The sequence below is a fragment of the Bubalus bubalis genome, chromosome 18 (genome assembly GCF_019923935.1).
Source record: "Bubalus bubalis isolate 160015118507 breed Murrah chromosome 18, NDDB_SH_1, whole genome shotgun sequence".
In the NCBI taxonomy this organism is placed as follows: Eukaryota; Metazoa; Chordata; class Mammalia; order Artiodactyla; family Bovidae; genus Bubalus; species Bubalus bubalis.
Window position 1 is genome coordinate 17,780,820 of NC_059174.1, and position 15,836 is coordinate 17,796,655.

General features: G+C 50.3%; 1 protein-coding gene across 6 annotated transcripts in view; it reads right to left on the minus strand.

Annotated features, from left to right (window-relative positions):
• ZNF423 (zinc finger protein 423) overlaps positions 1 to 15,836 on the minus strand; it is a 346,122-nt gene that overhangs the window by 150,122 nt on the left and 180,164 nt on the right. Inside the window, exons 1-2 of one of the 6 annotated variants that reach the window (XM_044931683.2) lie at positions 2,136 to 15,678; positions 650 to 780 (exon numbers count right to left, since the gene is read on the minus strand). The exons of 4 other annotated variants lie outside the window; for them this stretch is intronic. The gene's annotated coding sequence lies outside the window, so the exon portion shown is untranslated. Of the gene's footprint in view, positions 1 to 649; positions 15,679 to 15,836 lie in introns of those variants that run through there. One more of the 6 variants, XM_045163452.1, reaches the window with a different exon arrangement.

Genomic DNA, 15,836 nt, shown 5'->3' on the forward strand with positions numbered 1-15,836 from the left:
GCTGCTTCAGGTGCACACGGACATGAGGCGTGAGGACCTCAGGCCCAAGGGCACAAGCAGGGGTAGGGGACTTGGGAAGGATCCAAGGGGCTCCCAGCTAAACCATCCCAAGGGTGGCGGTCTTCTTTGTTCCCCTCCACCCCTGGATTTTCCCCACGTCCACTCAGAACCCCAGGAGATGGCCCGAAGGGGCAGTGATCAGAGCTGGGGCCAGGACCCAGATGGCCTCAGAGCTCAGAGCCTCATGGGCCCTTAAATCCACTGGGCGGTGGGGAGTGGGGAGGTCGTGGGTGGGGCTTTGCACAAACAACTAGCGTGGCCCACCCTCCCCAGGGACAGGGGCCACCCCCGCCCCCGCAAACCCCCACCCCCTTCCTTGGCTGGCCAGGCCAGCCTCAGAGGAAAACGAAACCCACTAGGGATTGGCCGTTTCTGGAAAAAACAAAGGCACACTGGACCCAGCTACTTAAACCAGTGAAGTTTCCTGAGAAGCGGCGGGGGTTGAATCGAAGCAGCCTGAGCAGGGAGTGAGTTCCGTGGCTCAGGTTTCGTGTTGGGTGGATTTTAGACTTAATAATGAATGAAAGGGACCTCAGGCTGCTACGGACAGGAGAGAGACAAATGAAAGCTCTGATTCGGCTGCACTGACCTTGCTCTTCTAACCCCGAGGAAACAGACCACTGTCCCGCCTCTCCGGCCCCCAGCCAGCCTGGTTGAGTCTTCAGAAAAGCCCTCACAGATGTAACCCAGAAATTCTTGGCTAGAGGCAGCCCAGATCCTCTAGAAGGGAAAGGCAGGGGACCTCATTCCCAGGCTGGGCAAGTACCACTCACACGCCTGCACACACACACACTCACACACAGTCATACACACCATCACAAACACAACCGTACAATCACGTACTGTCTCTCTCATATGCACACACGTCCATTCCTACATTATCACATCCACGTACACACACAGGCTTGAACATACACACACACTCACCTGCAGACACAAACACACACACCATCATGGAGGCGCGTGGCTCAGACCAGGGGTACTGCAACCCCAGGCTCTCACAACTGCCAATCCCAAGACTTGAAAAGACAACAAGGCCTGCTGGAGGGTCTTCCAGGGCCCCTCAGAGCTGGCTCTAAGCCTGCTCCTAGGCCCCACCCCCACCCTGGTGCCCGCCTGGGGCCCTTGACTCCGGCCCCATGAAGATGTGCTTGACCCCAGCTGGCACGACTGGCAGAGCTCTGCCTGGAAGGATGCTGCTCTCCGAAGCTCCTGGCCCAGAGTCCCGATCTCCCTGCAGTCTCCCCACCCCTGAAGCCCAGTCACCCAACCCAACGTGGGGTGCCTCCCAGAATGAGGGACTCGCTCCCCTGGGGGCCTCATGTTACGGGGCCTTTGGACGGGAAGGACCCAGCACTGCTTGCTCCTTGGATTAGATGTGGCAGGAGGCACCCCAGCCCCTGCCTGGTAATTCCTGGCTCTTGCCAGCTGGCTCCTCGGGGTGCAGACAAAGGGACTCAAGGGAGGAGATGGCTGGAGCTGGGGCAGCTGGGGGACCCACTCGCCCCTGCCCCCTGGCCGGGCTCCACTGGCTTTTTATTATTTTGATGTCTCAGTTCAGACTCGTGCAAGCTGCCATGGAGCCTTTCCTGTGTGCATCACTAAGGGCTGTCTCCAGCACAGAAGTGGTGGGGACCAAGGCCCCTCCCACTGGACAGACGAGGAAACTGAGGCACAGCCACATGAGGCCCCCTCCCCGGGAAGAACAGCGCCAGGCCTGTCCACTGTCAGGGCCCTTGACACAGGTCAATCGTGCAAGACACCTGCGTAGGTGAGACTGAGAGAGGGGGCCCCATGACAAGCTCCCAAGCAGTCACTGTCTGACTCTTCTTTGAGCCCCGACAGGGCCATTGGGATGGCCCACTGTCTGCATTGTGGGGAGGGGCCCCCGAGGCCCAGGAGGCGTCAAAGCTGGCTGACAAGTGGAGGATCCAGGCTCAAAAGCCAGCCGGTTCATGGGTGAGGAGCGCAAGGAAGGCACCTGACCCGAAAGACCAAGCCTGTGCACGTCTTTCATTCACATTGTCCAAGGATGAGAGCAGACACCTGCACTTGAACCCTTCTTCTGCATTCACCTGTCACCCCACGAGCGCTCCTCTAAACTCTTAAGTCAGCTCACACAGCTGAAACAGAGATGCGCTGTGAGGGGTGGATGAGAAAATTTAATGTGAAGAAGCACTCTTATTCCATTCACATGAACTATCCAGACCAGGCCCATCTGTAGAGACAGAAAGCAGATTAGTGATTGCCTGAGGCCAGAGGAGGGAGCAGGGACTGACTGCAAATGGGCAAGAGGCATCCTTCAGAGATCATGGAAATGCCTGCGAGCTGGACTGCGGTGAGGGCTGCACAGCTCTGTGAATTTACTAAACATCACTGAACTGCTCACTTAAAACAAGGGAGTGTTACGGTATGCAAATTACACTTCAATAAAGCTGATAAACAAAAGCGCTATTTGGCCAATAATCATAATTAGCACTAATGAGTACCACTAGTGCTAATAAAATTAGCAGCTACGTTTAGTGAGCATGTCCCGAGTGCCAGCACTGTGCTAAGTGCTTCTATTACCGCAATTAATACTCTCCTTTCATCCTCCCATCGGTAACATCCCATTTTTGAGATGAGGAGGCTGAGACTCAGAGAGGTGAGGAACTTGCCTTCAGTCACACAGCCAGAAGCCCCAGCAGTGTGTGGCCAGGATCTCGGGGTCTACTCTCCCCTGCACCCCCTCATCCACCCAGTCTTTGAGAAGGAGGGTCAACCTGCCGCAGCACCACAGACCCCTGAGGTTCATCACGGGGCTGCCCAGCTGGCTTTATTTTTCTGTAAACAAGCCTCAAAACTACAGCAAAGCACATTATTTTGGGAGCAACAAACTGAACAACTGCTGAGATTATAATCATCTGAATTGAAATAAGGCTCCTTAAACTGAAAAGGCCCAATCAGGGCAAATGGGCATGTTGACAAATAAAAGACCCAACTCAGATTGCCCTGTTCAAAGCCTTTTACTCTCACAACATTTAACCTTGGCTGCTGCCATCCGTCCCATCCCTCCAGATGCATTTTGTGTGAGGGGCACTTAGCTTACTGTTCTAGGAGCAGGCTGGAGAGAGGGCCAGGGCCAGCGCACTCAGGATGGATGCGCAGGGGAGGGGTCGGCAGAAGGGGGTCCTTACAGCAGCCAGGCTCCCCTCGTGCTGTTAGTCATCACACAAATGGAACCAGTGCAGCACATGCCCTTGGCAGACTGCAGAAAGGGAAGGGGTGCAGAGACGGGGTGAAGGCGATCCCGAGACCCCCTTCAGCTTGAACGTTTCAGAACTCAGGGAGAAGGTAGATTCAAGGAAAAGACCAGCTGTACCAGCCACCTTTTCATTTCCAAGTCAGTGCTTTGATAGATTCTACTATGTGCCAGGCATTCCTTTAACTCATTTAGTCCTCTCAATAGCCCAACGAGATGGGCACTACTCTTATTATTTCCCTGTTCATGAGAAAACTGAGGCACAGAGAGGCTGAGTAACTTACCTAAAGCCACACAGCTTGCAGGCAGGAGAGCCAGGATTCAAACCTAGTTAGTTGGTTCTGAGTCGGTGCTTTCTCACCCACCAGGCTGTGTGTGTGTGTGTGTGCTCAGTCACTCGCTTGTGTCCGACTCTTTGATCCACCATGCTACCCTGCTTCTGTCTTTTGGGAGAGGGTATGGTCACAGCGGAAGATCAAGAGGGAAACCCAGTGACTAATATCAGATCCTCGGCTTCCCCTTTTCACCTTGAGTAAGTACAGCTAAAGAAACAGAACAAAAATGAGTATAAAAATCACTTTCAAAAAGGAAATTGCAGTCATTTAAAAATGACTAATCCTCAAAAAGGGCTGATAGGAAATGGGTTATATGGGTCTTCTGCTGTCGGCTGCAGGAAGAGAACAAAAATAAGCATAAAAGTGGGGAGAAACTTCGATAAAAACTCAATTAGGTAGTAAAAAGAACGTTAACTGGGCTTCAGGATATATCAGCGGAAGAAGAGGCGGGCGACCCCAAGCTCACGTGGCCACACTGGGTCAATTCTGTGGGCTGAGTCTGCAGCCTTGACAACATGGCCTCAGACACACCTGGACTGGGTGGAGTCAAGTGGCCACCACCCAGGATAGCTGGGACCCTCAGCTCCGTGCGCTTCCTGTCACAGAGAATAAAGGTCGGAGCTGCAGAAGAAGTCTGGGATGCCAGGGAGAAGTAGCTAGCCTACGACAGTTTACAGAAAGGGGCCCTTCCTGCAGCGAGGGGCACAGGCTAGGAAGGTGGTGGGGGGAGCCGTCCATCACTGAAGCTCTGCACGAGGAATAGATGGCTCTGAAAAGAACAATGAAGGGGTTGCTGCCGTGGGCGGGAAAGTGAAGACAGCTGATGCCCAGGCAGTTCCAGGTTTCTAGGACATTCCTGGAATGGGCAGTTCCATTCAGGTGAATAAAAATGCCCACCAGGCTCCCGAGGGGAAAAAAGCTGAGCAGCCCCAGAAGTGAAGTTTCCACCAGGTCCACCAGTGCCCCCAGTACAGGGAACTGTGCTGGGGGCTGCCCTGGACGCTGCCCCATGGAGAGTCCAGGATGCACACAGAAGGTGGTGGGAGATGCACTGGGGCAGAGGAAAGAACGCTGGACATAGAGTCCAGTGAGAGACCTGGGACAGGACAAGAGTGCCTGCCCTGATCCTTACCTCTTACCAGGTGGCAAAGCTGGCCATCCATCCCAGAACACTCCTTGACTCAACTACATGCACGCACGTAGAACCAACATCAGTGCAAGGGGGAGGGGAGGCAAGAGGAAGTGAAGGGGCCATCGCTCATCTTACCTCACAGGTGGGGAGACAGAGGCCACAAGGCAGGAGCAGACAGATCCAGGGCTAAACTCACAAAAACCACTGTAGTTACTGTTTATGGAGCATTTCGTATAAACCAGACACTCTGCCAGCATTTTCTCATTTGGTTTTGACATCACTATGAGACAGGTGCTATTATTACATCTCCTTCTTTATAACTTGCAAACTGAGGCTCCAGGAAGGAAAGAAACGTTCTGAGCACACGGAGTTAGCAAGTAGCAAATGTACCACTACCCCCACCCCAAAGCCACTCACTAACTGTTAGACTACACTGCCTCTCCAGGCCCAGTTCAGAGCCCATCCCACTGCAGAAGCTGCTTGGTGCCAAGCACTGTAACTCAAGGAGAGCCACGAAGAGGTCTCACACTTTACAAGCTCACCTGCCACAAAGATGTGTCCCAAAGCAGGCAAAGTCAGCAGTGGATCACCAGAAGCTGGCTCTGATCTCAAGCACCAATGAATGTGGCTGCCCTCTTTTTTAAAAATATTTACTTGGCTGAGTCAGGTCTTCGTTGCAGCATGTGGGATCTTTAGTTGCATTGTGTCGGATTTAGTTCCCTCACCAGGGGCAGAACCCGGGCCCCCAGCATTGGGAGCATGGAGTCTTAGCCACTGGACCACCTGTAGTGGTCCCTGTAGCCACTGGAAGTCCCTTGTAGCTGGCCTCTTGCCTCACTTGGTGGCAGATACAGCAGGATGCTTAAACAGCCTGGGCAAAACCCATCTGTGAGATTGCAGTAGGCAGAATAATACTCCCCACTCCCCACAAAATGTTGATGTCCTAATCCCCAGAAACTATGAATATGTTATATTATATGGCAAAAGTGAATTAAGGTTGTAGATAGAATTAAGATCGCTAATTAGATGACCTTCAGATAAAGAGATTATGATGAATTATCTGGGAGGGCCCAATGTAATGACAAGGGTCCTTAATGCAGAAGAGGGAGGCAAAAGAGGAGGTCAGAGCGATACGACTGTTGGCTTTGAAGATGGAAGGGGGCCACAAGCCAAGGAATGTGGGCAGCCTCTAAAAATGGAAAAAGCATGAAAACAGATTCTCTCCAGAGCCTTCAGAAAGGAACACAGCCCTGCAATTTTAGCCCAGTGAGATCCATGCCAGACTTCTGACCTACAGAATTGTAAGATAATAATCTGTTCTTGTTTTAAGCCACTAAGTCCGTGCTAATTTGCTACAGCAACAGTAGGAAATGAAAACAGATATTGGTACCAGGAGCAGGGGGTGCTACTACAAATACCAGAAAAGTGTGGAAGTGGCTTTGGAATTGGGCAATGGGCAGCGACTAGAATTTTCAAGAGTGTGATAGAAAAATGCCTATATGGCCTTTACAAGATTATTCATAGAAATACAGATATTAATGACTCAGAGAAGACTCAGAAGGAAGTAAGGAGTACATTTGAAAAAACCTAAGTCACCATAAAAAATACATAAATATCATGAACAGACTGATAAGAGAAACAGGAACATAAAAGGGATTGATGGTGAGGGCTTAGAAGATGAGGAACTTGATATTGGAAACTGGAAGAGAGGGATCCTTGTTATATAGAAGCAGGAAGTTTAATGGAATCACGCCCCCCCCCCCCACTTATGTGAAAAGCAGGACTTGTAATGGGTAAAAAATGGATATTTGGCTGAGAAGATTTCCAAACAACTTATTGAAGGTATGGCCGGTTTCTTCTTGCTTCTTATAGTAGGGAGGAAAGAGATGGATTGAGAGAAGACGGTTAAGCAAAAAGGAACAAGGAATTGATGATTTTAGAAGTTCTCAGCTTAACCAGATTGCAAAAGGCATTATAATTAAGAGATTCACTATCAGCAAAGCATGCTCTAGAGAAAAGACTGAGAGTGTGACTATGCAGTTTGCTTGTATCTCAGAAAAAGCAAAAGGTTGGAGCACTCAGTCACACAAAAGGCTCTTTGAAGAGATTAAGAATGTGATTCACCAGACAGCATCTAGGAAATCTGAGGGCATTGCCCTGGAACCATCAGAGCAGAAGCTGAAAGTGGAGATGGGATTATCTAGGGGGAAAAAAGTCTACATAGGGACCTCTTATCCAATGGAATAGATTCCCCATGTCATACACAGGAGACCACCAAGTTTCCTGGAAAGTTTACACCAGCAGAAACGCTGCCAGCCTGGACCAAAAAGGAGGTGAAAGAAGACTGTGGGACCCCCAAATTCTACAGGCAGGAAATAGGCTAATAAAATTACTTGGCTGCAAACATGTGCTACTTTTCATTTAAAAAAAAGAAAAAAAAGATAATGCAGAGGGCAACACCAGAGTGTAGAACTTTGAGCCTAGAGGGTGAGGCCATGAGCCCAGGGTGAAACCATAAGCATAGTGGATGAGATCACTGCTAAACTAGGTTCAGATTCTGGCACTAAATAACCATAGGCAAGTACATCCCCTCTTCGTGCTTTCCTTTTCCCAACTCCAGAGAGAATGAATCAGATGAACTGGTCTTCTAAGAGCCTTTGTAGCTCTAAGAGTCTGTGATCAGCTAGTGATGGCTTCCCTGGGTACAGGAATGAGGAATGGCAGATAGTAGGTATCCTAGCTCTCTGCTGGCTATCTCCCGGCTTTCCCTTAGCACGTATTTGTTGAGCCTGCTCTATATGCCTGGACCTCTAAGGGTTTACAGAAGGTTCCCAGCATTCTTAGGTTTCTCTGCTCTTGACTGCCAAGCCTCTCTGTCAATTAGTTACTATCTCAAGTTTCAACTCTCAACCAATGCTTTGCTACTTTGAAGCACTTTGAAAGAGGGGAAAAAAAAAAAAAAACTTTCATGTAAGCAGTCAGTCTTGCATCTAGGTATTTGATTTTCCTAAAGGGACATCCGAAGGTGTGGTGTAAAGGATGGAGGCCCAACCCCTTAGAAATCAGGAGTCCCCCCTGGAAAGAAGAGAGATGAGGCAGCTGGAGGGTCTCTGCTCAGAGGTAGGTTAAGGAGGCCCATGGAGGTTACCAGGAACTGACATGGCTCCAACTGAAATCGTGAATTAGAATTATGCTTTTAATAAAAATAACAGCAACTCATAGACACCCTTCTCTGCTCCAGGGAGCGCAGAGTGCCTTTGTGGATATGATCTCATCATGCCCAGTGAGGCCATAGACAGGGAAATTGGGGATCATTCTTTCAGTTTGGATATAAAAAATAAGCGGGTGGGGTGGGAGGGTGGTGGTTTCATGGGTCAACAGACAGCACTGGGGTGGAGGCTGGGATGTAGAGGTCAGCAACCCCAAACCGAGGAGAACCAAGGCATTCTTGCCCTTAGGGGCTGCTTCCCCAGCTGCCCCTGGTGGGTGAAGGGTCGGGTCCTATTCTCTGACCTGCCTCTTAGGGACACTTGGCACATAGCCTTGAAAGCCTGCAGACAGCCCAACAGACTGAAAGCCATGGCTCTGCATGCCTTTTTCTAGCTGTCTCTGGGAGCTGCTGAAATGCCAACTGACAACAAATAACTGCCATCCAGACCCTTAATAAATCTTCTGGGGAATCAAAACCACCCGCGTTATTTTAGAGACTCAGTCAATATCAGGGACACACCAGCCATTGGGAGACAGCAGAGCCACGGTTTGAGAGTTCAGGCTCACTTAGGCTAAGTTGCCACTCATTAGCTGTGTGATCACAGACAAATCTCTGCACCTTTCTGAGCCCCTATTTCTTTATTCAGAAGATGGAGACAATAATACTGTCTACCTTGGGACTTCCCTGGTGTTGCAGCAGCTAAGACTCCACGTCCCCAATGCAGGGGGCCCAGGTTCGATTCCTGCTGAGAGAACTAACTCCCATACTCAGCAACTAAGAGTTTGAATGTCGCAACTGAAGCTCCCACAACTAAGAGATTCCCCATGCAGCAATTAAGACTGAAGACCGTGTGTGCCACAGCTAAGACCCAGTGCAACCAAATAAAAATACATAAATAATTTAAAAGAAAAAAACAATTTACCTTATTTTTTTTAAGTGTCTACCTTAAAAAATGTGCATATGCTGCTAAGTATTCAATAAATGTTGGCTACAGAACAAGATTACCAGTGTAACTTGTACTACTTTCATTAACTAAATCCCATCAACTGTCTGGTATTTAAAATTTTACACAGCATTTTCACACCCGTTATCCCTCTGACACTGGAGCAGCTTTTCATGGCTGAGGTGGTGGTGGTGGTGGTGATTCCCATATTACAAGTAAGCAGGGTGCCACACTCCCAGGTACCCCGGAGGGAACCCAGCTTCCCACCCAGCCTGTATCCCTCTTTCACAAAGTATCTGCGTTTATACTGTGAGTTGTGTGGTCAGCTCCAAGGATGAGAAAATAGAACAGAGAGGTTAGATCACTTCCCGATGTCACAGAGCAGATGGCAAATGAAAAGGCTGGGACTGGACTCAGTCAGCTGGACTGAGAGGAATGATCACCTGAGCAGAGGGGCAGAGACCACTGTGGCTGTCCTCCTGCCAGACAGTCTGGGGACTACCTGGCCATCAGTTATTATGTAAAAATGCCAACAGTTAGAAATCAAGAACTCGAGTGTTTTAAATCACGTCCACGTTTTCTAAAAGGAGGGGGCAAAGACCTGGAGGCACGGGACCTGCGTCTGGTGCCTCCATGATGGATCAGCAATGTGGCTCCCACTTAGAACCAGATGCGCTTCCTCTGTTGTCTGTCCAGACCCACGGGGCTCTCTTCCCCATCTCAAGGTGTCCTGGCCCTGAAGGCACCTGTGTTTGCTTGGTGGCTGAGTCCAGCAGCTGGACTTTAGAGCCTCAGATTCCCAGCTCCATCAAGTTAATAAATCTCAGTTTCACAGAAGAAGAAACCAGCCTTAGTTTTCTCATCTGTAAAATGGGAATAATAACAGTCCCAATTATACAGTTACTATGCAGAGGAAATAAGTGAATATTTGTAACACATTATATAAAAGAAGGGCTTCCCAGGTGACGCTAGTGGTTAAAGAACCTGTCTGCCAGTGCAGGAGACATAAGAGATGGAGGTTCCATCCCTGGATCGGGAAGATCCCCTGGAGGAAGGCATGGCAATCCACTCCAGTATCCTTGCTTGGAGAATCCCATGGACAGAGGAGCCTGGTGGGCTACAGTCCATAAGGTCGCAAAGAGGTGGACACGACTAAAGCAACTTAGCACGTACGCATGCCCCCATATATGAGAAATGTTCTATAAAATAAAAATAGTCACGGATATTGGCTCCCTCCCAGCTCAACATAAGGTCACAGAGCAGAGAAAGGGAGAGAGAGGCGGGCAAGAGAGACAGGCAATAGCCATGAGGGTGTGGATAGCACAAGACAGTGAGCGGCCCCATCTTCCTGAGTTCTGATTAATAACCAGGAAGGTCTAAGTTAAGGACCAGCAGTTACCACTTCAGAAGGTGGTTTTCAAAGCAAAAGACACCCAACCTGCATAGAGGCCCATTGGGTCCTTGCATTTACAATCCTAGGACATCAGAGAGCAGAGAAGCCTTCAAGAGCACCCAGCCAATCCTCTCGTCATATAAACACAGAAGCTCGGGCATCAGCAGCCTTGCTGGAACTTGGACCTGGGTCTCCAGGCACATGATGGAGGGGATGGGGAATGAGGTCTGACTCCCAGGACACCCCTGCCCCCTTCACCCACTAGGCCCGCCATCCCCAAAGGACTGCTGGACATGCAGGGCAGAAAGGAGACATGCGCCTTTCCCCTTGAAGCCTCTGACCTCACAGAACACACAGCCTGCCTGGCGGCTCCATCCCTTAGATAAATTTACTTAGCACTGATATTGAAAATGCAATTGAGCTTGAGTTTTATTGCAGAAATTAAACAGACCAGGGGGGGAAAAAAGCCAGGGCTCATCAACTCACCCGAGAGCTGGCGATGATCAAACCAGCTAATGTGGAGGAGTGCTACCATCAACTCCTGCCAGGAAAGGAGGGCCTGATATTCCCCCACCAGAGGCTCCCCAAAGATGGGGCGCTTGCAGCTAGCAGAGGGGCTCTGGAGGGCTTTCCCATCAGCCCCCTGGCCAGGGCTCCCTGCACACCCCAACCTCAGCCCACCGGCTTCCCACCATCACAGGCGCAGAGACAGCACCTCTGAAGTCACCTCCATCAGCCTTTACGGAGCAACACTGCCAAGGGCCAGAGCGAAGGGCTCTCTGTTCAACTCAAGAGAAAGCGAAATGCTTTCGGGGTTGAATCACTGTTTTTCTTTACTCCCTTTGGAGATCAGCGGAGCCCACATTCGGCCGTGTTCGTGGACCTGGGACTGGAAACAGCTGCGCTCTAATTACATGTAAAGTGTACCAAAACATCCCTTTTATCACAGACTGGAAATCTGTTAGCATCTGTCTCTCCTTTGTTTCTTCCACAAGATACAAGCTTGTTTCTACATTTTTCTCACCTGTAGCGGTGATTAAAATTCATTATAAATGAAAGGAGTGAACAGAGAAACAAGTTCCTCTGTGTACCGTTCTAAACTCAAATTAGAAACAGCTGTTTGCTAATTCATGCAGCGATGTTTTGTCGTGCTCTGTGAATCAATAATAACTCACCCTATTGCTGCAGAAATTTTTGGATAATCCATACATTTAACTCAGCGTTGTGTTCTGCAGGCAGAAATGCAGAGGCAGAAACTCCCAGCTGCCTGTAAGCAGGCACAAGGGGACTCTGGTTTGCTCCCTGGAGATGTCCACACTGCCCCAGCAGACAGCCCCAAACTCAAGGGTCCCAGCAACTCTCCCCTAGACCGGGCCCTGGTAGAACCAGAAGGAAACCCCGAAACAGTCTTCTCATCTCCTCCCCTCTCCAAGAACCAGCAAAAAAAAAAAGAAAAAATCAACTCTGATTAAACACAAACCACACACATCCTCCAGCCGCCGGAGGGAACAGCAAAATTAAAAGTCTAATTGGTACCCGGAACAATTTAAAACTATTAAGTATAGGTGAGGCTTTTCTGTAAGAAAATAATCCTTTGATTAGGATTAAGTTTATTTGGATAGCATTCTTCCCATTCCTAAGTTTTACCTGCAGATGTCGGAGCTATAGTCTGCGAGTCCTCGAAGCTCCTGAGAAGTATTTGGGCATCTTCTCTGCCAACTTCAGAGAAGAGAGCGTGTGGCATCTGGAGCGGAGGCTCTGAAAGGGGGAGGATGTTCTTTCCACATTGTGGGGAGATAAGTGAGCAACACCTTCAGAAGCCCGTACTGCTACCAAGGCATGCCCAGCTTGCTCAGCAGGTGCTCCTCTAAGACACTGCCTCCAGGAAGCCTTCCCTGACTCCCTCTGCCACCATCAGTGCCCCTCCCTGACCCTGGGGATACTTCCATGAGGCCACTTTTCACCCTGAATTGTGGATCTGACATCACTGTTATTTTGAGGTTTTGTGGCGCCTGTGTCTCCTGTGTCCTTTCAGGTCTGAGGCACAGTCACACTGAGCCAGTTTTTGAACCTCAGGCTCGTATCACCTCCCACTCCCCACGGCCTAGTCCCACTCTGCAGCCACCAACCTCAAAGCCCTCCGTGAGTGCCAGGCACAGTGCCAAGATCCTCATAAGCTTTATCTCCTTAAATGCCCACCTCCATCCTACATGGTGGTGCCCACCATCATTTCCCCATTTTCCAGAGCAGACATCTGAGACTCAGAGAGGGGAAGGGCCCTGAGTTTCACAGCAGTTAGTGGGAGGAGCCTAGAATGACTCCCTATTTCTCCAGAAAGCCATCAAAACCACCTCCTGTCATCAGAGAGCAGGCCTCACCCAGCCCAGCCTCCAAGCCCTTGTTCAGGCCATGGTGCTCACCAAAGATGTCCCTCTATCAGCCACCTAAACCAACCTGTTACTCAGCACCCAGCTCCCTCACCTCCCAGCATATCCCAGGGGGCGGGGGTAATGGTCTCCCTCATGGGTATGGTCAGGCACTCATTTTGAGGTTCATCTGAGCCTAAGGAGACAGTAGGTCGATGCGTCCAGGCGAGGGGGTGGGTATGTCTGCCTGGAGCAGCTCACGCTCATTTGTGGGGCTCTAGGGAGCTTGGCCCTGGGGGAAGCCAGTGGACGCCAGACAGCTCACTCCCGGGCAGCATCAGGGACATGTGAGCAGGAGGGGGGTGCCATGCTGGGAGGAGTGCACGTGTGTGTGCTCAGTCGTGTCTGTCTCTGCGACCCCAAGGACTGTAGCCTGCCAGGCTCCTCTGTCCATGGGATTATCCCGGCAAGAGTACTAGACTGGGGTGCCATTTCCTCATCTAGAGATGCTGGGAGGTGGAGGCACTCAAGTTGGGCTTCGAGGATGGAGGAGGCCCTCCGCCGACCCGTGTTCCCTCAAACATGGGCTGTGCACCACGGTTAGAACCTATGATGATTTCAGGGGCAGCCTAACACTGATCCACAAAGTGAGAAAGTCCGTGCCCCTTCAATTCCTTTTCAACCACCAGGCCGAGGAGAAGGCCTCCAACTTGGTGCTGTGTCTTTAATTTCTCTCTAACGTTCCAACAAAGAAAGAACAGACCCCAAGGCTCAGGGTTTTCAGAATGCCACAACTTCTGGCAGGAATAACTTAAACGTAGGCTTTTCTTTGGGTCTGTTTCCAATTTACTTTTAAGGTTCCTGCCTACTTACAGCAAATGATACTGACTTTCCATTTGCAGAATTAAGTAAATGAATTAAAGTATGAAAAGAGGACTTAAAACTACTAGGTAAATCATAGCACCAGTGATACTCAAGTGTTGCAAAAGTCATGGCAGAGGGATTCAATAGAATAAAGCCTGGGCCACCCAGTGTAGAAGTGAGCTTAGAGGGACTCCCCTGGCGGTCCAGTGGTTAAGACTTGACCCTCCAATGCAGGGGGTGTGAGTTCGATCCCTGGTTGGGAAGCTAAGATTCCACATGGCTCATGGCCAAAAACACAAAACATAAAACAGAAGCAGTAGTATAACAGATTCAACAGACTTTTAAAATGTTCCACATCAAAAAAAAAGAAGTGAGTGTGGATGCTGGAAAACTCAGAAACAGCAGGCTGAAGTCTGCATGGTCACTCCTGGGCTCTGCCCCCAAAATGATTTTGCAGCCCAGCTGTTCCAGGAAGTAGACACGAGAGACAGTGCCAGGTAGGGCCTGGGAGCCGAGGTTCAGAAACAGCAGTCCTAGGAGCCTGCTGCCACACCTGGCCCATTCGGCAGCTTCCCCACCTCAGGCCTTGCCCCTATCCCCAGAGACAGGGCTCAACTCTAGCTCACAGCATGCAGGGCAGGTGCTGGGGGAGGTCACAGGCAGGGCATCTGGGCGGGGCCTTAGCCAGGTTCAGCAGGTCTTGGGGCTCCCCAAGGGAGGCCCCCGGGGAGAATCAGAGCTCATCCACACAGAAGCCACGGCCTCCCCCCACGTCGGCCTGGGTCCAGGCAGAATGCAATTAAACCAGGCCTAGGCCTCTCCTGGGGCCTTGACCAGCACCTAGGTTCTGGGGCTGGTTGTAGCCCCAAGCAGCTGGGTGACCTTGAGGCAAATCTTTGGCCCCCAGGCTCTCCCCACCTCAACTATAGAATGCAGCTTGTACCTTGACTTTCTCACTGGAGGTGTGGACAGAGGAAGTGCTCCATGAGGGTAAAGAATGTGAACAAAATGACCAGATTCATGTTACAATTTTCACAAAACCCAGTATCAGAGAAAACCACATGGAGCCCCTAACCTCAAACTTGAAGCCTCTAACCCAGAGTTTAGAGACACGGAGAAAAACGATTAACAAGTATATTTCATATACATTCTATATGTGCCTCCAACACATGGATATTAAATGACATTTATTGTGCACTAGACATTTCCTGTTTGCTCAATTGCCACATGTTGTCCCATTTAATATTCACAACCATCTGACCAGTTAGCGCCAGTCCCCATTCTGTAGATGAGAAAGCTGAGGCTTACAGAGGTTAATTAGCACGTCCAGATCTTATGGGTTAGAAATGGCCAAGCTGGGCTTTGAATGTGGGTTACCTGACCTCAAAGTCTGAGCTGTTCATCACCCTGAGATGCTGTGTGTGAATCACCAGATGCCAGGGAAGGAAACTGAGTGGGCAGCCCCACCCCTACCACGGAGGCAGCATCACGTAGAACCCAGGCTGGATGCCCACCCAAGAACCCTGGGAGGATGTCAAGGTCATGTCCTCATTTTCAGCTCAGACACCTCTTGGCAAGGGATGTGTTCCTCTGGCTCAGGGGGTCAGATCTCCACGGACAAGGCAGGCACACTGTCTGACCTTGAAGCCCGCATCTGCTGCTTTTCAGCTCAGTCAAATCCCTCCAAGGCCCAACTTGACAGTGCCCCCAACACCTGGAGAACTGAGGAGCCTCCCACTGCTGGGGGGACAGTGGTTCCCCTAAAACACTCACTCTCTCTGCCCCATGACGTGCCCTGCAGCAATTCTGCCAGACAGTCACAGCATGGTCCCACCTTACAGAAGAGGACCCTGGGGATGGGGAGCCAAAGGGGCCTCCATGGCAGGCACTCCAGGTGAGGACATCACAGCCCGTAGCTCGGTTTAGCCACAGCTGCGGTGGATGTGCTGAGCCCCAAGGCCTGAGGCCTCACCTCCATCATCATGGGTATGATGTTTTGTAAAGTCCATTAAAAGACATACATAATTACCTTTATCAAAATTGCATGAACTGGGACTTCCCTGGTGGACCAATGGTTGAGAATCTGTCTTGCAATGCAGGAGACATGGGTTTGATCCCCAGTCGGGCCACTAAGATACCACACGCCACAGAGCAACAAAGCCTGTGCACTGCGACTACTGAGCCCATGCACCGCGCCACAGAAAAGATCTCACATGATGCAACAAAGATCCCACATACCTCGGCTAAGACCCAACACAGTCTAAATCAATAAATTTGTTTTTAAATTGCAC